Consider the following 22,604-nt stretch of genomic DNA (forward strand, 5'->3'; position numbering starts at 1 on the left):
TCAGATTTGAGCTATATATATTCGACCGATTTCACGTTTATTGTGCACCAGAGTGTTAATATCAGTCCAAATGGAGTGGATTTTTGCACTTCCGACCCAATTCAGTCAAGAAGCAAGTACTTCAAATTTGATGAAAATCGGTTCAGATATAGCTATAAGTCCCATATATATGTTTTATCCGATTTTGTGTTGAAGTCCCTCACATTCTTAATATGCTCTTCTCAACAATGATATTTGGTACACCTTTAGTGGTTAGAAATACCTCTGCCATATTTGATCGAGATCGTTTCATATTTGGATATAGCTCCGGTTCTGTCACAAATGCCTCCTTTTACTTTGGCGGAAACCGTTTCACAGTGGGAGCGTATACGTTCCGTATACGTATTACATATATGGTGGACAATAACCCATAACTCTGATAAGGATTTATATCGAAGATAAAGATCTCGATAAAATTTGGCAAAGGTATTTTCTAGCTGTATCTGATGTCCGGTATCAAATATCCTTGTTGTGGAGTGCATATTACGCATATGAGGGACTTAAAACCCCAAATCGTATGAAACATATGTATGGGAGCTATAGCTATATCTGAAATTCGTCGGAAGTGCCAAAATGCAGTCCATTTGGGCTGATATTAGCCTTTTGGTGCACAATAAATCTGAAATCGGATAAATATATATGGGAGCTATATACAAATCTGATCTGATCCGATCTCGATTTGACAGAGGTATTTCTGGGCTGTATCTGATATATGATACTAAATATTATTCTTGTGGAGTGCATATTACTCATGTGAGGGACTTAAAACTCCAAATCGGATGAAACATTTATGTTGGAGATATAGCTATTTATGAACCGATTTTCAGCAAATTTGATGTACTTGCTTCTAGACAGAATTCCGTGGGATGTGCCAAAATTCAGGTCATTTGGACCGGTATTGGCAATTTGGTGCACAATTCACCCGAAATCGGTTGAAGATATATATGGCAACTATATTTAAATTTGAATCGATTCTCATCAATTTCAAAAGGGGTTCGTTCGGGGCCCAGACAAATATTTTTTGGAAGATTTCATCTCAATCTGATAATAAATGCGACCTGCACAAGAATACATACATGGACAGGCGGACGGACTGACATGCATAAATCGACTTAGAAAGTGATTCTATGAAGATCTTCAAAAGTAATTATGGGTCTATCTCGCTTCTTTCTCCCTGTTACAAACAAATACACAAAGACATAATACCCTTACCGCTATGTGGCAATGTGGAAATCATCTCCTCCCTCATTACCTAGTATATTTAACAAATCGATATTCCTCCTTGCTCACGGAGTCCATGTTGACAGTAAATAGAGATGTTTTTATTTTATTATTTTCTCTTTATATTTACATTTTACAAAATATATTTACAATAAATTTCAACGTCTGTATAAATAAATACATACCTAAACAAAAACAAGTAAGCAAACGCTACAGTCGAGCGGGGCCGACCGTTGAATACCCTACAACACTATAATAAACGATACAGTTTATATAGGCGAAATACTCGAAAGAATTCCACTAGATATTGTGACAAATAATAAAAGAAAACCATCAGGTTTCGTTCTCTAATGTTCAAATAATAGCAACTTAAACTAATTTGCTCATTTCCAATTTATTGGTAGATGTTGCACTTAAATGGTCTTCCTAGATCTGGAATATATTCCCCAAAATTTCCCCAATATTTCCCAAAGACCCATAATCTCTCAAAAGTGGCAAAAGATTAACATTTATTATTGGTTTTTGACTGAAACGCATCTATATGAGATACAGACATTTGACTATATTCTTCAATGAAATCAGCGTTAACGAAATAGTCAGAAGTGCGTCTTTCCTGTGTTTGTGAATTCTCCAAAAAGTCTCTGGAATGGACATTTTCGTATTTTGTCTACAAAAGTTGGCAAACTCCTTCACACATTGAATATTTTTGGATGGCCATCCAAAACTGCTTGGCTTTTGCAATGTCCGGTAACCCCCATTCAAATGTGCGTGAGGATCGGGCGATAATTATGACCTCCTGACAATTTTGCAGTTTTTTGGTCCATTTCAACCCCTAAATATATGGCGATCATCTCCAAAAAGAGGAGGCTTCTATTTTGACCCTCATCTTATCCCCATGCAAAATTTCGTAAAGATCGGGCCATAAATGCGATCTGTATATGATATCCTAACTACTTAGTTTTGTTAGCTGTAGAAATATTACCAAATGTTTAATTCAAAATGAAAATATGCCAAAATAAATATGACATAAATATTGGATGTTAACATCAATGTAAAGATCAGAAGTATCCTTGACATGGCTTTGTGATTTCGCCGGGATTTAAAATATTCGCGGTTTAATGAAAAATTTTGAATTTTTTCTACAAAAAAAATGGTCTATTTTACCCGCTAAATATTATCCGATGACCACCCAAATTGGTAGGCTTCTTCCCCGCCCTAAACTCTAGCTACATGCGAAATAGCTACTGCAAAATCCGATATTTTTTCAGTATTTGGTCCATTTCAACCCCCAAACATTTGGAAATCATCTCCAAAAGAAATAGGGTTCTATTCTGACCCTAGCCCCACCTCCATTCTAAATTTCGTGAAGATCGGGCCATAATTGCGACCTGTAGAGTGATTACAAATTAACATGGACAGACGGACAGACGGACGGACGGACATACATAGCTAGATCGACTCAGCTCGGCGAGATAGGAAGATCCATATATACTTTCCTATGTGGGAAATCAATATTTCGTGGTGTTACATAATTTTTGGCCCAATCAAACTAATAATACCCCCAACACATAGTGTTGTAGGGTATAACAATGCACTTGTGTAAATAATTTTGCAAATCTTTCGGGAATAACTACAAAATCCCTCAAATTCGTACAATTTTTATTTCTCTTTTCTACGAATGTTGTTTACACTGTTACATGGAAATATGTGAACACATGTGGCGGCTTGTTGAAATTCTTACTCGATTTTTACAATTAATTATATTTTGTTGTTTTGGGTAACTGTTTGCTTTAGCATGAAACAGACGTCGTTGACAATTTCCCAAAAAATATTGCCACTAATTGATTTTAGGTATTTATTTGAAATCTGTACGGTATCACTTTGCTGGTCTTTTTGGTGTTTCAATTTAAATTGAATGCTGCATTCAAACATTGAAAGAGTAGGAGAGGCTGAAAAAGAGGATGACAGCTAAACAAAGCCAGTTCTTTTGAATTTATTTACATACTGATGTTGACAAATTTGCTTTTCTTACGAAAGTCAATATTATGCCTTTTTACAAGGACACTTCTAACGGGAGCATTTTTATGTGTCGCACCTTGGGAAAATAATTGTTTAGTTCATGGAGAGAGTGAACGGTATGGAGGTTGCGAAGGATCCACAACAAAGCTTAAGTTTTTTTTAATGTTGGGTCGATGATAGTATGGCAACCCAAGAAGAGATATGAAGTAAAATCTCAAGGGTTTTTCTTTTTAAACCCTTCAACATGGCATTGACAGTATATTAGGATTTGCATTCCGTTTGTAACTCATAGACCCTACAAAGTACATATACTGAGTGAGATGAAAACTGCAAACAACTTCAGACTGCTGTCATTTCTAAGCCACTCGTCCGACAGCTGTTAAAATTGGCCGAAAAATGTCTCGTGAGCTGAACATATCGCAATATTCCATTCGGCAAATAGTGAAAAATGAACTCGGGATAAAGCCATTGAAATTTCGAAAAGTGCAAGAACTTACACCGCAACAGAAAGAAAATAGACTCAAAAGATCCAAAGAAGTTCTTCGCTTGGCAAAAAGTGGTGAACTGTCGAATTTGGTTTTCTCCGATGAGAAAACATTCGTTGTCCAGCAGTGTGTAAACAAACAAAATGATCGTGTTAACTTGCCCAAGAGGTCAGCTGAAAATGTGCACCTTCGGTTGGCCACCAGAACTCAAGCGCCGGCCATGGTGATGATGTGGGCCGCCATAACAGCCGATGGTCGCTCTCCGTTTATTTCACATTTTATAAGAGTTATAGTTATTCCAAATGTTAACCCTTTGTGGGGGAGGTACTTCATGGTGTGGGCCGATATTGTCCATTTTTCGCACCTGACCTAACACTGACAAAAATATTGAGATTTGCTCAAAATTGCATGTTCCTTTAGCGTTCCATGAGCTAAATTATTTTCTTTGGAAATGTTGACCTTTTGGGGTTGAGGTGCCAGAAGCAGTGGACCTATATTGTCCATCTGCGAACTCGAACTTAGTTTTGACAGTAATATTACGTTTTACCAAGTTTAGACCAAATCGATTACCCTAGATAGACTACAAAACTCCTGAAATGGATTTGGTCTAAAGATACCTAGGGTCTAAATGATATGTACGCTTTTCTCAGCCGGGCCGAATTTTTAATACTCTGCACAAATTGGAAACAACTTGAAAAAAAAAATTAAAATTTCGTAGAAAAGTACCGTTTAAATGAAAACCATTATTTGGGGGCTATACGAAGACGAGGACCTGTATAAGTAATTTTTTGTCATGGGCTCTGTTACCGATTCCGAACTTTTAATACGAAATATAAAACAGTTCCGGTGAATAGTTCGACTTCTGTCATCAAACTACCGAATAATAGTACCGTTATATTTGGGCTATACGAAGTCGTGAACCTGCATAGACAATTTTCTATCTTAGGTTGGAGTATCCATTACAATCATCAAATACGAAATTTTAAATAATTTCGGTTAATAATGGCTCTGAAATCATGAATATACAGAATATTGAGAGACATCGTTATATAGGGGCAATATGAAGAAGTGGATCTGCATACGCAATTTTTTGTCATAGGCTGTAGTATCCATTACGAGCTTTAAATACAAAATTTGAAACAACTCCGGTCTATAATGTCTCTAAAATAAACTAATATCGAATATTGGGAGGTACCGTTATAGAAGGGCTATACGAAAACGTGGGCCTGCATAACTATTTTTTTTTTCATATGTTGAATTACCTATTAAGATCTTACAATACGAAAACAAATCCAGTAAATAATGTCGCTAAAATCATTAAAATACCGAATATTGGGAGGTAATGCTATATGGGGGCTATACGAAGACGTGGTCATCTTCCTTTTTTTTTAGTTTTTCAAAGCTGTAGTACGCATTATGACTTCAAATACGAAATTTGAAGCAATTCTGGTTAATAATGTTGTCAATATCATCAAAATACTGAATATCGGGAAATATCGCTATACGAAGACGTGGACCGACATGGTCCATTTACGAATGGCCTACTGGCAAAATACACATATGTGCAAAATTTTAGACTTCTATCTCAATTCGTTCGAAAGATAGAGTGATTACAATAGACAGACAGACGGACATCGATAAATCGTCTTTGAATTTTACGCTGATCCAGAATATATATACTTTGTAGGGTCTATCATGAATGTCTGGAGGAGTTGCAAACGGAATGACAAAGTTAATATAATTGCTTATAATTTCGAAATTAAATTGTTGCTGATGTTCTACACGAAGAACTTAACATCAGAGACACAACACAAGCCGATTTAATCCGCATGCTTATTTAAATCCCACCATTGATACAGTTGTTGACGTTAATTAAAGAAAATGCAACGTAAAGTGCATTACGAATGCCTTTCATGTTTTCAATTTTCATTTTGAGTCTGAATATCCCCGTTGTTCACGTGTGAGCAGTTTCTCAGTCGAAACCGTGTGTAATATCATGTGTCGCCGTCATCTGGCTGGATCAAGGTATTATGTGCAATACTCGTATACATACATACAAATATGATAACTACTATAAACTGTTAGTTAGCCCACCTTTTAAATACCGGACATTCGGTGACAAAACCCCACAAACAAAGAAATAAAAATATAGGGAACCAAACGAATCATAGTAGACATCATTGAATGCACTAAGAAATCAATAGTGGTGGTCAAGGTCATTATTACGAGTGTAGCCAAGCCAAGCAACGAAGACCAATGGTCGTATATGGGCAAAATATAACTACGATACGATAACATGTTGAAAGGCGAGAATAACAAACAGTCCTACAGATAGAAGGGGGTTAGTCATTTGAATTTCTTTTTTGGCAGCAAATGAAAACAACTGGACTACGAACCACGCTCTCTTATAAAACACATTTTTTGTTTGTGTTCCATGCCAACTGTTAACCTATAGCTTGTGCAACAAACATGTCAAAGAGATATGAAAAATGAATGGCATTGTACTTTCAATTCGGCGAATAAATGATCGTCGGTATGTTTGTTCATATATTTTTTATTCGATTTTAAGATTATAATTATTCTCTATTATCACAGTGGATAATATGCTTGACGTATATAATATTAATGGCCTTATTGAAGGGTTGGTTGGTAGAACAGAATCAGATGTTTCTCATGTTTAAAAAAAAAAAAAAAAAAAAAAAAAAAAAAAACATATCCTTATAAACATCCCAGCAAAAATGGGTACATATGCCACATTCAGTATTAAAAGTAAGGACAGCTACATACCTTTTGCATTACTAGTAGATCAAAAGTAATGACAATATATCTTCTGCATTGTAATCAATATAAACAAATCGGTTTTACCGACAATTGTATACCCTCCAGTCTTGCATTACAGGGTGAGATAAAAAACTGCAACAAAGTTAAACGTCATAATTTTTACATTTTTTTTAATTTTTATTGAATAAAAACAAAAAACGTCGGAAATAGCATCAAATTTTAGAATAAGTTTACATTTGTTAGAATTGGTCACCTTTGGCATGAATTATGGCCTTCAAACTGTCACACGCGGCTCGAATCTTGCTCTGCGGTATTTTGGCCCATTCCCGGCGAAGCGCTTGCTTAAGATGACCGACACTTTGGTATTTTTTAGACACAATAGTCCAACGGATTGGTATCTGGAGATTTTGGTGGCCATTGTGCGCTGGAAATGAAGCGAGGAACCTCATTTTGTAACCATTCTTGAGTGACGCGTGCTGAGTGCGAGGGTTCTGAGTCCTGCTGGAATATCTAAGGTCTGCGGCCAAAATGTTTGCATGCCCAAGGCTTTAATACACCCTCCAGAATATTTTCGCGATAATATTCGACATTTATTCTGATGCCACGGTCGGTTAATACAAGCGGAGAGCGTCCATCGGCTGTTATGGCGGCCCACACCATCATCAACCGAAGGTGCACATTTTCAGCTGACCTCTTTGGCAAGTAAACACGATCATTTTGTTGGTTTACAAACTGCTGGACAACGAATGTTTTCTCACCGGAGAAAATCAAATTTGGCAGTTCACCACTTCCGGCCAAGCGAAGCAACTCTTTAGCTCTTTTGAGTCTATTTTCTTTCTGTTGCGGTGTAAGTTCTTGCACCTTTGGAATTTCAATGGCTTTACCCCGAGCTCATTTCTAAATATTTGCCGAATGGAATATTGGTCCAAAAATGGCTCGTGAGCTGAACATGCTCAAGAGCCATTTTTGGACCACGGGGGTTTCGATCAAGTCACTTCTTTACTTTCCGAACCATTTTTGCTGATGTTGCTGTTTTCTTCCGTCCTCTTCCTTGACGTCGGGCTACGCTACCAGTATCACGATAACGAGCGATGGTACGAGACACAAAAGGAATGGAATATTGCGATATGTTCAGCTCACGAGCCATTTTTCGACCACTGCGACGGGGGTTTCGATCAAGTCACTTCTTTACTTTTCGAACCATTTCTGCTGATGTTGCTGTTTTCTTCCGTCCTCTCCCTTGACGTCGGGCTACGCTACCAGTATCACGCTTGAATTCTATCACGAATAACTTTTTTTTTCTGTTAAATTCTCATCAAAATGCTTTTGTACGGTTGTAAACAATATAATGAGCTGTCACTTGAATAATTTTAACAGTTGTCTGACGAGGTTTTTCATCTCACCCTGTATGCCCCCGAAAGCCATATGGATAAGGGTATAAAACATACCAACGAAAACGTCTCAAAAAATGGTAGGAAATGTCAGTTGGAGATTCACACAAGATTTAAATGTTTATGATGGGGAATTGAAATTTGATAGACATGCCTACATCGTACATTGCCTATGAACTAACATAGATGTAATTATTAGCCTGATGTTATTGTTTCAAATCTCTCTTGTTTCAATCTATAAGTTTGTCTACACCTAACCAATTTTATTAGAAATGATTAGTTTATCTTCGCATAACACATTCCTCCGACATTAATAAGAAATTGAGTTTTCCAAAAAAGTGCATTACCATTGTTGCAGCTTACTTCAGGACAGTGCATCAGCGTATTTTTAGATTATAAACAGCAGTCTGTAAAATTATTAAATTAATATTGCACACAGCCACGCCAACATCCAGACAATTGTCAAATATAGGAAGTTCGAATATAAGCTTTCAGCATACATACATAGTATGTGTATATGTATAGCTAGGAGGTAAAATACTTTCACACACACACACACTTTAAAACTCTCACACATATTAGCATTTTTCCACATTTGGCCTTCATTGGCCTTGACCATGTATAAGGACTATTGTTGTGTGGTGGTTAGTGTGGGTGTGCTTGGTAGCAAGAAGAGCTGTATTTATGTGTTAGTATACCAAGGTACTGAGATTTTTCTTTTGGTTTGTTTGCAACCAACAAAACTGAGGGCGTTCTCTTATACTAGGTGATGGAAAAAGCTTTCAATGTTAACAGCTAACTGTGCTCAAAGCTCATTTCTTTCTCAATAAGAAAAACACGTGAATTGTAGCTTAAAATAAATCGAATTATGTAAATGTGTGAATTCAGGCTATACTTTCCAAGTGTCACTATTATTCTCTTTTATAATAAGATAAGCCGTTGGTTAGATCATTTATTTGCCACTGTTTGTGTTTTTCAAATCGAAATGCATGTCTGCACATTAATTCGGAAGACCCATCGATTTGACATTTTTAATGCTTATTACTGCCGCCCATGTATTTTAGGGTCAGGCACGTACGCACGGGGGGGAAGTCACATTGGTTTGGCACATCACCCCCCTCCCCCACACCAAAATGTTTTTTCTAACACTTTTTCCTATAATTCTGGTATATGTATCCACGACCCCCTCCGAAATGAGCATAAGCGAACATCAGTGCCCGGAACTAATTTTATTCTGTGAAAATGTTACTTTGAATTATAGTGATGTAATGTATTTCGATGTAAATTTATATTTCGTGGTAATGACTATTCAATTTAGTGTTGTCGCATCGTTTTTATACCCTACAACACTATGTGTGGGGGGTATTATAAGTTTGATTGGGCCAAAAATTATGTAACACCTCGAAATATTGGTTTCCCACATAGGAAAGTATATATGGATCTTCCTATCTCGCCGAGCTGAGTCGATCTAGCTATGTATGTCCGTCCGTCCGTCTGTCCGTCCGTCTGTCCGTCTGTCCATGTTAATTTGTAATCACTCTACAGGTCGCAATTATGGCCTGATATTCACGAAATTTAGAATTGAGGTGGGGTTAAGGTCAGAATAGAACGCTATTTCTTTTGGAGATGATCGCATACAGGACGCAATTATAGACCAATCGACGCGGAAATTAGCATGGGGCTAGAGCTTTGGGCTGGGCAGAAGCCTTCCAATTTTGATGGCCATCGGGTAATATTTAGTGGGTGAAAAAGACTATAACATTTGTGTTAAATAAAAGTCAAATTTCCATTAAACCGCGAATATTTTTAGTTCCGGCGAAATCATAAATAGACGAACAGGTTACGTAGCTGCCGATAGTAAATATATCGGTTGTATATAGCGAAATATATGCAATGTTTATATACAAAGGAAAGGAATGTTAGATGGAATGCTTATATCTCGAGAATGGCTGGACCGATTTTGACAAATTTTGTCAATTCAGAACGCCCTCTTGACATAAAAGTATAAAATCTAAAAAAATCGCATAAATAAGTCAAAAATGATGTTAATATAGATTTTGTAGTATTTTGTGACATTTTTTATTATTTTCATATTTTTATCGCATGCGATTTTTTCAATTTTACTTATAATATTAAGGTATACATTTTGTAATATTTTTCCACCTTACAACACAGGTTTGGGATATTATATACAGATTGCAATTATCGTCCGATCCTCACGAAAAGGGCAGGGTTAGGCTCAGAAGGGCTAGGCCTATTGTTTTCAAAGATGTCCGCAATATATTTAGGGGTTAAAATGGACCAACAACTAAAATGTTCCTGATTTTGCAGCCGTTATAAAGGTCACAAATAGAAACTAATGGACACGAAATTCGCATGAAGTTAGGTTTTAGGACAGAGGGTAGAATGAACCACTACAACATTACTTACAGGCGATAGCCGAAATACACAAAATGCCAACTTCTGCCTCCTTTTGCTGATTTCGTTGACGAATATAGCCAAATGTCGTAGACAAGAAGATCGTATAGAAGAGTCTAAATTTGGAGATACAAAGGGGCCTCTTGCTTTTGGAGATGATCGCAAAATACGACGGATTGCGTAAATATAGGGCAAATGTCCCTGGTCAAAATGCTAAGGGTTATATCTGGGCAGTCCTGCGTGTCATAATTTCAAAAGCAAAATCTTCCAAAATGGATTTGGATATAAGGGGGCTTCCAACATATTGTAGTGTTGTAGGGTATCACATGGTCGGCCCAGCACGGCTATAGTCTTTGCTTACTTGTTTTTTTTAATAATAATAATTTGAAATGTGGTGGCAACACTTGTATTTGTCTTATGATATGCATATATATTTATACCCTACACCACATAGGGGTAAGGGTATTATGTCTTTGTGCACTTGTTTGTAACACGGGGAAGGAAACAAGATAGACCTTTTGAGGATCTTCATAGAATCACTTTCTGAGTCGATTTATGCCTGTCAGTCCGTTTGTCCGTCCGTGTGTCCATGTATTTTTCCATGTAAATGAAATTTTTCAAACAATATTTGTTTGGCCCAAGGACGAACCCCATTGAAATTGGTGAGAATCGGTTCAAATTTAGATATAGCTCCCATATATATCTTCAACCGATTTCGGGATAATTGTGCACCAAATGGCCAATATCAGTCCAAATGATGGCAAATCCGACCGAATTCAGTCTAGAAGGAAGTACATCAAATTTGGTGGAAATCGTTTGAGATATAGCAATAGCTCCCATATATATGTTTTATCCGATTTGGGGTTTTAAATCCCTCACATTTGTAATGTGCACTCCACAATAATGATATTTAGTATAGGATTTCTTATAGAGATCGAAAAGACCTTTGCTAATTTTTATCGAGATCGACTCAGATTTAGATATAGCTGCTATATATATATATATATATATATATATATCTTTATTACGATTTCAGATTTATTGTGCAAATATCATACACGAAGTAATAAGTAAAATCGAAGTAATATCATGCACTCTATAGCAATGCTATTTGGTATAAAAGATAAAAATGACCCCGTCAAATTTGGTTAAATTCGAAACCAAATTTGGTTAAATTCGAAACCAAATTTGGTTAAATTCTGAAACCAAATTATAACGGCTCTAAAGCCAAAGGTCACCTATGATCTACTTCAAATAAATTCTTTTGTTACGGGAGCTCTACTAAATATGCATAGTGGTGTAGGGTATCATATAGCATTTTAGTGGGGTGTAAAAGGTTCAAAAATAGGAATCTGTGTCTGTTTAGTCATATCTGCTTGTCTATACGTTTGTGGAAATCACTCTAGCTGAAAATAGACGTGAGCAAAATTGCATTCAAATGTGTTTTAGGTCCGTAGAAGTTTAGTATTGAAAATGGAATAGTTGAATGGAGAAGTTGAAATAGTTTTAGACGGTAAAATGGATGTGGGTCCATTATGCAATGTGTTTTACTAATGTCCTCTACGGTAAACTTCAAAACGAAAGATTTTGGTTTATAATAAGTAAAAACGCTGTAAGTTTGGCCGGGCGAAACTTTGAATACCCTCCACCATTTGGAACGAATATGGCAATTCTCTAAAACAATAAAATCCATTAAAAATTCTGTTAAAATATTAAAAATTCCGAATGTAGCTGATATATTAGATTCTAAACGACGAAATGGACCTGCATAGGTAACATTTGTCATAAACCATAACAATATTTAAATGCGAAACTTAAAAAAAATCGGTGAATAATGTAGCTAATATCGTCAAAATACCGAATTTTGGGAGGTACCGTTATATGGGGGCTATACGAAGACGTGGACTTGCACAGACAATTTTCTGTCTTAGGCTGTAGTATCCATTACGAACTATTTGAAGTTCCTAAACAAATTTGGAACAATTCCGGTGAATAATGTCGCTAAAATCATCAAAATACCAAATATCGGGAGGTGCCGTTTTAGGGAGGCTATACGAAGGCCTGGGCCTGCATATGCAATTTTTTGTTATAGGCTGTATTACACATTCGGAACTTCAAATACGAAATTTGATACAATCCTGGTAAATAAAGTCGCTAAAATGAATGTCTGGAGGTACAGCTACATGGGGGCTAAACGAAAACCTGGACCTGCTTGCAAATTTCGGTCACAGACTTTAGCACTCATTACGAACTTAAAATATGAAATTAAAAAAAATTCTGGTGAATTAAGTCGTTTAAATCATTATAATACCGAATAAAGGGAGTTACAGTTATATGGGGGCTATACGAAGACGTGGGGCGGCCTCTGTGTGCATTTTTCTGTCATAGGAAACATTTCCTGTGAAAAGTACGACACAAGTTATCAAAATACCGAATATTAGGAGGTACAGTTATATGGGGACTATATCATTAGATCTACATTGACAGCTTCATGCAAGGATGTTTCTTACATAATGGAAACATATGCTGACAACAAATTTGGTTTAAAGTTGTGACTAAATCAGCTAAAAAACCTTAAATCTGTCGGTACCGTTATGTAGGGGCTATACCAAAACGTGGACCTATATACAATTTTATCAACCACAGACGGAGAGACAGGCGGGCGGTCATCGCTATATCTCCATAGAATTTTTTGCTGATCAATAATATACCTACTTTATTGGCCTAAAATGTATATTTCGAGGTGTTACAAACTGAATGACAAACTTAATATACCCTCCATATTATGGTGAAGAGTAAACCAGCCCGAGTAAATATATTTTCTTTAAACATACTATAAATACCAAAAATCCTTCAAATATTGTGGAAAACTCTATGAAAATTCAAAAATGTTTCTTTATGTTCACTAGAGGTGATCTTCTATAGCTTGTATTTTGGTCCCATTATACAGCGGTACAATATTAGACAATTCTTCTAAAATACACATAATGTTATAAGCGACATGTTGAAATTTCGGAATTACTTTTAAATTCATGTAAAAGATGAAGAAATTACAGACGGAATGGTAAATTAAGGGCTACTTTACACATCACGGCTCTTTCCACTCTTATCTATGGAGAAATGTTTTTGAGTGTTTTTTATATTGTTTTTTATTTTAAAATAGTTAGCAGCGCTTAAAAGTGTGCTATAAAAATGCTTAATACAAACATGTGTAAAAATCACATTACATATGACTACAACATGATGTGTGAACTAGTATTTAATAAACCCCTCTAACGCCGCCTTAAATACGCCAGAAAACACCCGTGCGCATGTATCTATCTAAATCATTGTTCCGAAATTGCCAACAATTCTGAGACTGTTCTAAAGGATTTGAAACGTTTAAAAGTGAAATTACCTCCTGTTATTTTTTTTTTTTTTGCTTTCAAAGTAAACTGACTATTCTCACAAATGCTAAATGTTCCTTAAACGTTCTAATAGTATTTTCCTACTTTTTAGCACAATACATGCTCATGGATATATTTCCAACGCTACAGGTTAAAAGTTCAAGAGCATACTCTTTAGATTTTACGTCAACAGAACATCAATTAATGATGAAAACGAGCAAACATTTACGTACGAATGGGGGTTATGTTCCGACAACAATAACAACAAATGTCAGTTTGCAAAGATATCCTTGAAAATGATTGTAAGCGGCTTTAGAACAGCTGTTCGGGCCGAGAGTGCGCACAAAACAGAAATATGTTAAAGAAAAAAATTTAAAAAAATATACATTTTGGAACTAACAGCGATATGTTAAAAGAGACTGAGAGAGAGTCTCATTGTTTGCATTCGAAGAGATTTTAATACAACCGCTTCCGCAATATATTCGGTTTGTACGATGAAGTCGGCTGTAAAAAATAAGCGCCAAAATGCCAATACACTGTTTCATTTACAATTGAGATAGGGTTTGTATGTTAACAGCATTATGCCTCCTCACCCTCCCCCAATGCAACAGGAAATAACAGCAAAGAGCACAGCATAACCGAGCTGATGATAAAGGCAAAGAAATCGGCTACAACGACGACGACGACTAACGACATACAGACAACGACGTATGTATGCCACTAGTGGCATTTTTGATGTTTGCCATTGTGTGCTCAGCTGTAGTTGTTCAACGGATGTTCACAGCGACAAGTTCTTATCGAAATATAAGCGCTCCTAAAAGTATACTATAAACATTGAAAACAAACTAATTTGTTTATCTGTCCCCCCTTCACAAGAAAAAAAGATCAACATTTTCGACATACAATCAAATTTTGTGTAATTATGTGTTATAAAAATTCCGAACAATAAAATTATCGTGGCAGAAACATCAGCAAACACAGCTTCCTTATCTGAGGGGATCTAAAAAGAAAACATGTAAGGACACTGAAAGATGCTTGCTTGCTCCACACAAGTGTATGTGTTGTGTAATCAATACGGAATGTCACATAAAAATCTGTATTAAATAAAAAATGAAAAAAAAAAAAACAACAATAACAAGGTTTAAGGATAAAACGACCACAATTCAACATCGACGAGTAGTGCCCTGGGGGTTTAATCTCAAGGTTAAATATAGTACATATGTATAATGTAATAACGGCTACATACATATATTATAAAGCGTTTAATTCACGTCTCTGGGCATCTTAAACATGGCACTATTATAGTTTTCATTTCTGTTAATATATTTAAAATATCAATTATGTGAGATATGAAATGGGCCGGAAAAAACGAATGTTTTTTTGTACCTTATCCCTTAAATGATTTCTATTTTCATTTGCAAATGAATTCTTGGAACTTATTAATGTAATTTATATGCTGGATTTATGAGCTTATTATGAATAGTGATACTATTATTTTCCACGCCTGTTTCTTAATTATTTTTCTCTACATTTTTATTTATTCCCGCCTGCAAGTTAATAGGTATATTACCTAAATGTTCACAAAAAATACAAATTCAACAGAACTTTAATAAAATATTATTGTGAAAGAAAAGCAAAAAACAAATAATTTAACTGATTTGTTTAAACTTTTCACTAATTCCAATGAACTAATGAATACTGAGAAGTTAATAAACTTTTCCTAATTCATTTGATTATAACTAAAGTTAAGAGAATGTGTCTAAAAAGAACGTTACATAATTATTCAGTTGTGCGGTTTTTGTGAGAAATGGTGCACACCAATTGCAAATTGGCTGAAGGCTAAAATAAGATTTCTAAAAATTTTAATATTTCCATAAATTTGCCAATATTTGGAATTCTATTTTACATGCAAATGGAGGATTACCAAAAATGTAATCTGATAAAGGAATTACATATTCCAACATTTCTTTTCCCTACACCACACTGTGGTACAGGTTATTACCTCTTTGGGCATTTTTTTTTTTTGTAAGAGATAACCAGTAAGGAAAACTCAAAAGGGGGCAGGACCGACTACATGTTACCCTACACCACCATGCATATTTAGGAGATCTCCCGTAACAAAAGAATTTATTTGAAGTATATCATACCACCTATCATGGCTTTAGAGCAGTTATAATTTAGTTGCAGAGGGAAGTACTACAGGGTGAGATAAAAAACTGCAACAAAGTCAAACTCCATAGTTTTTACATTTTTTTTAATTTTATTGAATGAAAGCAAAAAATGTCGGAAATAGTATCAATGTTTAGAATAATTTTAGATTTGTTTGAATTGGTCACCTTTGGCACGAATTATGGCCTATAAACGGCCAATGAAACCGTTACACGCTGCCTGAATGTTGCTCTGCGGTATTTTGGCCCATTCCCGGCGAAACGCTTGCTTGAGGTGATCGACACTTTGGTATTTTTTAGTGTCAACCTTGCTTTTCAAAATACTCCAGACACAATAGTTCAACGGATTGGTATCCGGAGATTTTGGTGGCCATTGTGCGCTGGAAATGAAGCGAGGAAACTCATTTTGTAACCATTTTTGAGTGGCGCAAAGTTTTATACCCTCCACCATTCTATGGAGGGTATATTAACTTTGTCATTCCGTTTGTAACTCCTCGAAATACTCATATCAGACCCAACAAAGTATCTATATATTCTTGATCAGCGTAAAATTCTAAGTCGATTTAGCGATTAGACGAACGTCTGTCTGTGTGTTGTAATCACTCTATCTTTCAAAATAACTGAGATAGAAGGGAAAAAATTGTTACACATGTTTATTTTGCCAGTAGGCAGATTAAGTTCGTGAACGGGTCATGAAGGTTCACGTTTTCATATAGCCTCCATGTAACGATACCTCCCAATATTCGTATTTTGATGATTTTAGCGACATTATTCATCAGAATTGTTTAAAATTTGGTATTTGAAGTTCGAAATGGATATTACAGCCTAGGACAAAAATTGTTTGTGCAGGTCCACGTCTTCGTATAGCCCCCCTATAACGGTACCTCCCAATGTTCGGCATTTTGATGATTTTAGCGTCATTATTCACCGGAGTAGTTTGAAATTACGTATTTAGAGTTCGTAATTGGAACTACCGTCTGTGACACAATTTTTTTTATGTTGGTCCAGGTCTTCGTATAGGCCCCATATATCAGTACCTCCCTATATTCGGTATTGCTACAGCCTGTGACAAAAAAAATTGTCTATGCAGGTCCAGGTCTTCGTATAGCTACATTATAATTAATTATACTATGGTAATGGCTTATAGCAAACAATGCCTATGTAGGTCCACGTCGTAGAGACCCCAATATAACTGCTATATTCGGTATTTTTAAGATTTTAGCAGAATTTTTAATGGATTTTATTTTTTTTTTTAAATTTCCAAATTCGTTCCCAATGATGGAGATTATTGGACTCAAATTTTAAGAATATAGGTCCATGCTTTCGTATATTCCTCACATAATGGTGCCTCCCAATACTCGGTATTTTTAGGATTTAGCCACATTTTTCCACGGCATTACTTCAAATTTGGGCCCAGGCAGAACTAATATTTTTTTTATTTTTTAATTTATTTTCCCGATTATTATTCTTTGCATAATTGCAAAATCTTTAACTGCAACTGCAAATCACACATTAATGATTATCGAATACCGAAACAAGTCATCAATGTCTACAACAATTTGCAGAACTGTAATGACAGTAGCTTTCTTCATTATACCCTACACCACAAGGTGGTCAGGGTATTATGTCTTTGTGCATTTGTTTGTAACAGGCAAAAGGAAACGAGATAGACCCATAGTTCCTTTTGATAATCTGCATAGAATCACATTCTGAGTCCATTTATGCATGTCCGTCCATTCGTCTGTCCGTCTGTCAATGTATTTTTGTAAACAAAGTACAGGTCGCATTTATTGCCCGATCCAGATGAAAATTTTCACAGATCATTTGCTAGGCCCAAATTAGGCCTAGAAATAAGTATGCCAAATTATATCGAGGTCGGTTCAGATTTGGATATAGCTCCCATATATATTGTTCATCCGATTTGTTATTTTTGTCCTTCGCAGCCGTAATATGCACTCTGCAACAACAATATTTGGAGAAATATATCAAATACAGCTCAGAAATATCTTTGCTAAATTTTATCGAGATCGGTTCAGATTTGGATATAGCTCCCATATATAACTTCGGCCGATTTTCCTTTTATTGTGCACCAAAAGTCTAATATTTGTCTAAATGGGATGGAATTTGGCACTTACGACCGATTTGAGTCTAAAAGCTAGTGTGTCAAATTTGGTGAAGATCGATTCAGATATAGTTATAGCTTCAATATATATATATATTGTTCATCCGATTTTTTATATTTGTTACCCACTACCGTAATATGCACTCCGTAACAACGATATTCAAGGAAATATATCAAATACAGGTCAGAAATATCTTTGCCAAATTATATCGAGATCGGTTCAGATTTGGATATACCATATATATTATTATCCGATTTTAAATTATTTGTGCACCAAATGGGCAACACATGTCCGAGTTTAAAAGATACAAATGCTTTGGCATATTTAGTTCTTTGAACTTTAAATTATAATTATAATCATAGCTTGTCACTGTAATTCTCCCTTAAAAAAGACAAAAAACTTTTAATTGTTATGTGAGGCTCTACTAAATATGCAAAGTGGTGTAGGGTATCATAAAGTCGGCCCTCACGACTTTAAGACTTTCCTTACTGGCTTTCTGTTATTTCTATTCTTTACAACTTTTTGTGTACGTAAATTAAAACAACACTGGTTTGAATTTAAAATTTAAATGAGCTTCAAATACATGGAGTTTTTCATTTTCGCTTATTCAAACTGGAATAATCTCATCAGAGTAAACTCTCTACAATTGCATAACTTTAAAGCTAAATATAATGTTCACAAATTCCGCGAAACCATTTGCATATCTTTTATTTATTCCCACTTTAAAATAAGCCTCTGCAATGAATTATATTGAGAACAAAAAAATTTCATAATTTTCAAATGAAATGGATTTGTTGTAAAAAAAATAAAAATAAACAAGTAAGCATAGGCTACAGTCGAGCGGGGCCGACCGTTGAATACCCTACAACACTATAATAAACGATACAGTTTATATAGGCGAGATACTCGAAAGAATTCCACAAGATATTGTGACAAATAATAAAAGAAAACTATCAGGATTCGTTCTCTAATTTTCGAATAATAGCAACTTTAACTAATTTGCTCATTTCCAATTTATTGGAAGATGTTGCACGAAAATGGTCTTCCTAGATCTGGAACCAATATTTCCCAAAGACCTGTAATCTCTCAGAAGTGGCAAAAGATTAACAATTATTATTGGTTTTTGACTGAAACGCATCTATATGAGATACAGACATTTGACTATATTCTTCAACGAAATCAGCGTTAACGAAATAGTCAGAAGTGCGTCTTTCCTGTGTTTGTGAATTCTCCAAAAAGTCACTGTAATGGTCATTTTCGTATTTTGTCTACAAAAGTTGGCAAACTATTTCACACATTCAATATTTTTGGATGGCCATCCAAAACTGCTTGGCTTTTGCAATGCCCGGTAACCCCCCCATCGGGCAATAATTACGACCTGCTGACAATTTTGCATTTTTTTTTGGTCCATTTCAACCCCTAAATATATGATGATCATCTCCAAAAAGAGTAGGCTTCTATTCTAACCCTCATCTGATTCCCATTCAAAATTTCGTTAGGATCGGGCCATAAATGCGATCTGTATATGATATCCTGATATCCTAACTACTTAGTTTTGTTAGCTGTAGAAATATTACCAAATGTGTAATTCAAAATGAAAATATGCCAAAAATGTGACAAAATTAAAAAAAATATGAGAAAATTTTACAAAATCAATATTTTCATCTCTAGGGAGATATTTTTATGCGATTTGTTAGACGTTGTTTCTTTCCTGCCAAGAGGCCATTCTGAATTAATGAGAACTGTCGAAATCAGTTCAGCCGTTCTCGACATATAAGAGATCATCCAAGCATATCTTCTTTGATAGACATATATATCGCACATATTTTGCTACATATCCGATTTGTTGGATGTTAACATCAATGTAAAGATCAGAAGTAACCTTCTCATGGCTTTGTGATTTCGCCGGGGTTTAAAATATTCGCGGATTAATGAAAAATGTTGAATTTTTTCAACACAAAAGATATGGTCTATTTTACCCGCTAAATATTATACGATGACCACCCAAATTGGTAGGCTTCTTCCCCGACCTAAACTCTAGCTACATGCGAAATTCCGCGTCGATTGGTCTATAATTATTCTGATTTATATTGAAATTTTGTGTAGAGTCTTGTTTTTACAAATTCCGCCTAAAATGAAATTTTATGCTACTTTAAGGCGTCAACTCGAAAAAGTCCGAGGAAAAATTTTCGGGTTTTTATACCCTCATCCATATGGCTACTGAGGGTATATATATATCATTTGATAAGGCCATCATCGAAATAACTGTTTAGACTCTAGGTCTCTTTGGACCAAATCTGTTTCCGGACATTTGGGGTCGATTTAGCTATGTCCGTCCGTCTATCGGTCTGGCTGGCTGGTGCCCTCGATAACTCTCGATGGTAGTATTCGATTGGGTCCAAACTTGGTATATCGTAATATTATTGTCAAACTTATATCTAGTTCGAATATGGGTACCTCCCACACAAAAGGGCAACATTTTCCAAAAAATATTTTACTGTACAGAAAAAGGAAGGATAATTCGATTTTGCTCCAAATATGGTAATCCTAATATTTGCGTCAGTGCTAGGTCAAGTGCGAAAATGGACAATATCGGTCCAACTCCATTAGTTACCTCCCCCCAAAAAGGTCAGAATTTCTAATAATGTTAAGTCTTATAAAATTTCACACCTCCCAATATTTGTATTAACCCAAGGTCTGGTGTTAAGATGGAATATATCGGTCCACTCCTTCTAGTACCTTCCTCACTCCTTCTAGTACCTTCCCCACTCCTTCTGGTACCTTCCCCACTCCTTCTGGTACCTCCCTCAAAGTCGACATTTTTAAACCAAAAAAAATATTTTCTGCACAGAAATATAATCGATAATTCGATTTTTCTCTAACTTTGCAAATCCTAATATTTGCATCAGTTCTAGGTCAAATGCGAAAATGGACAATACCGGTCCAACTCCATTAAGTACTTCCTCCGCAAAGGGTCCAAATTTTAAACAATGTTAATTCTTATAAAATGAGATGTAAGAGTTCTATTAAATATCTTCAAATAGAACACATCGCAATACTTTTATTAACCCAAAGTCTGGTGTGAAAACGGAATATATCGGTCCACTCCTTCTTGTATCTCCCCCACAAAAGATCAAAATTTTGAATATCCATGAAGCTCACAAAACGCGAAATTAACATCAGATTCCATTTATACTTGACAGATCTCAATACTTCTATCAACAAAAGATCAGTTATAAAGATTGTCTATTCCTTCTGGTACCTCTCCCACATAATTTGGAATAACCAAAAGGATTATAAAATCCGATATAAGTATCCGGTTTTCTTCTTATGCTGTGAAGATGGGATATATTGGTCCTCTCCTTCTTCCACAACGACTCAAAATTTCGAATATCCATGAAGCTCATAAAACGCGAAGTTAACATTCGATTCCATTTAGACTTGGCAAATCTCAATATTTCTATTAACACAAGATCTGTTATAGAGATCGGAACAAAAACCAATATTTTTGTCTGTATTATATGAATTATGAACATGGAATACTTCGGTCAAATATATCTGGTCCCCCAAGCACATTTTGACATTTTCTAAAAATTATCACATATCTTATATGATGTAAAGAAAGTAACCAAGTATTATATTTAATTAAGTCCGAAACGGAATGGGCAATATTGGCCCATTCCTTCTAGGGTCAACAATTTAAATAATCATAACAAAAGTCAAAATAGTAAACTACCGAATTTTGTTTTCTTCGATGAGACAACATTCGTTGTCCAGCAGTTTGTAAACAAACAAAATGATCGTGTTTACTTGCCAAAGAGGTCAGCTGAAAATGTGCACATTCGGTTGGCCACCAGAACTCAAGCGCCGGCCATGGTGATGGTGTGGGCCGCCGTAACAGCCGATGGTCGCTCTCCACTCGTATTAATCGACCGTGGCCTCAGAATAAATGTATTATGTAATATTCTGGAGGGTGTATTAAATCCTTGGACAGGCAAACATTTTGTCCGCAGACCTTGAACATTCCAACAGGACTCAGCACCATCGCACTCAGAACGCGTCACCCAAGAATGGTTACAAAATGAGGTTCTTCGCTCCATTTCCAGCGCACAATGGCCACCAAAATCTCTGGATACGGTTGGTCGGAATGGTTGGTCTACATACATCTGTCGGCTAAACCTACTGATACTTTTTAACTTTTTATACCCTACACCACAATGTGGTCAGGGTATTATGTCTTTGTGCATTTATTTGTAACAGGCAAAAGGAAACGAGATAGACCCATAGTTCCTTTTGATGATCTGCATAGAATCACATTCTGAGTCGATTTATGCATGTCCGTCCGTCCGTCCGTCTGTCCATATATTTTTGTAAACAAAGTACAGTTCGCATTTATTGCCCTATCCAGATGAAATTTTGCACAAATCATTTGTTTGTCCCAAGGACGAACCCTATTGAAATTGGAGATAATCGGTCAAAATTTAGATATAGCTCCCATATATATCTTTGTCCGATTTGCCTTTTATTGTGCACCAAACGTGTAATATCAGTCCGAATAGTATGGAATTTTGCA

The 22,604-nt window shown here is 35.7% G+C and overlaps 1 protein-coding gene across 4 annotated transcripts in view; it reads left to right on the forward strand.

The window, feature by feature from the left end:
• Positions 1-22,604, forward strand: part of LOC101895719 (anion exchange protein 3) — a 129,110-nt gene that overhangs the window by 60,753 nt on the left and 45,753 nt on the right. The window contains exon 1 of one of the 4 annotated variants that reach the window (XM_059131906.1): positions 14,516-14,755. The exons of the other annotated variants lie outside the window; for them this stretch is intronic. The gene's annotated coding sequence lies outside the window, so the exon portion shown is untranslated. Of the gene's footprint in view, positions 1-14,515; positions 14,756-22,604 lie in introns of those variants that run through there. 4 annotated transcript variants of the gene reach the window in all.

Source organism: Musca domestica, unplaced genomic scaffold (assembly GCF_030504385.1).
Source record: "Musca domestica strain aabys unplaced genomic scaffold, Musca_domestica.polishedcontigs.V.1.1 9, whole genome shotgun sequence".
Lineage (NCBI taxonomy): Eukaryota > Metazoa > Arthropoda > Insecta > Diptera > Muscidae > Musca > Musca domestica.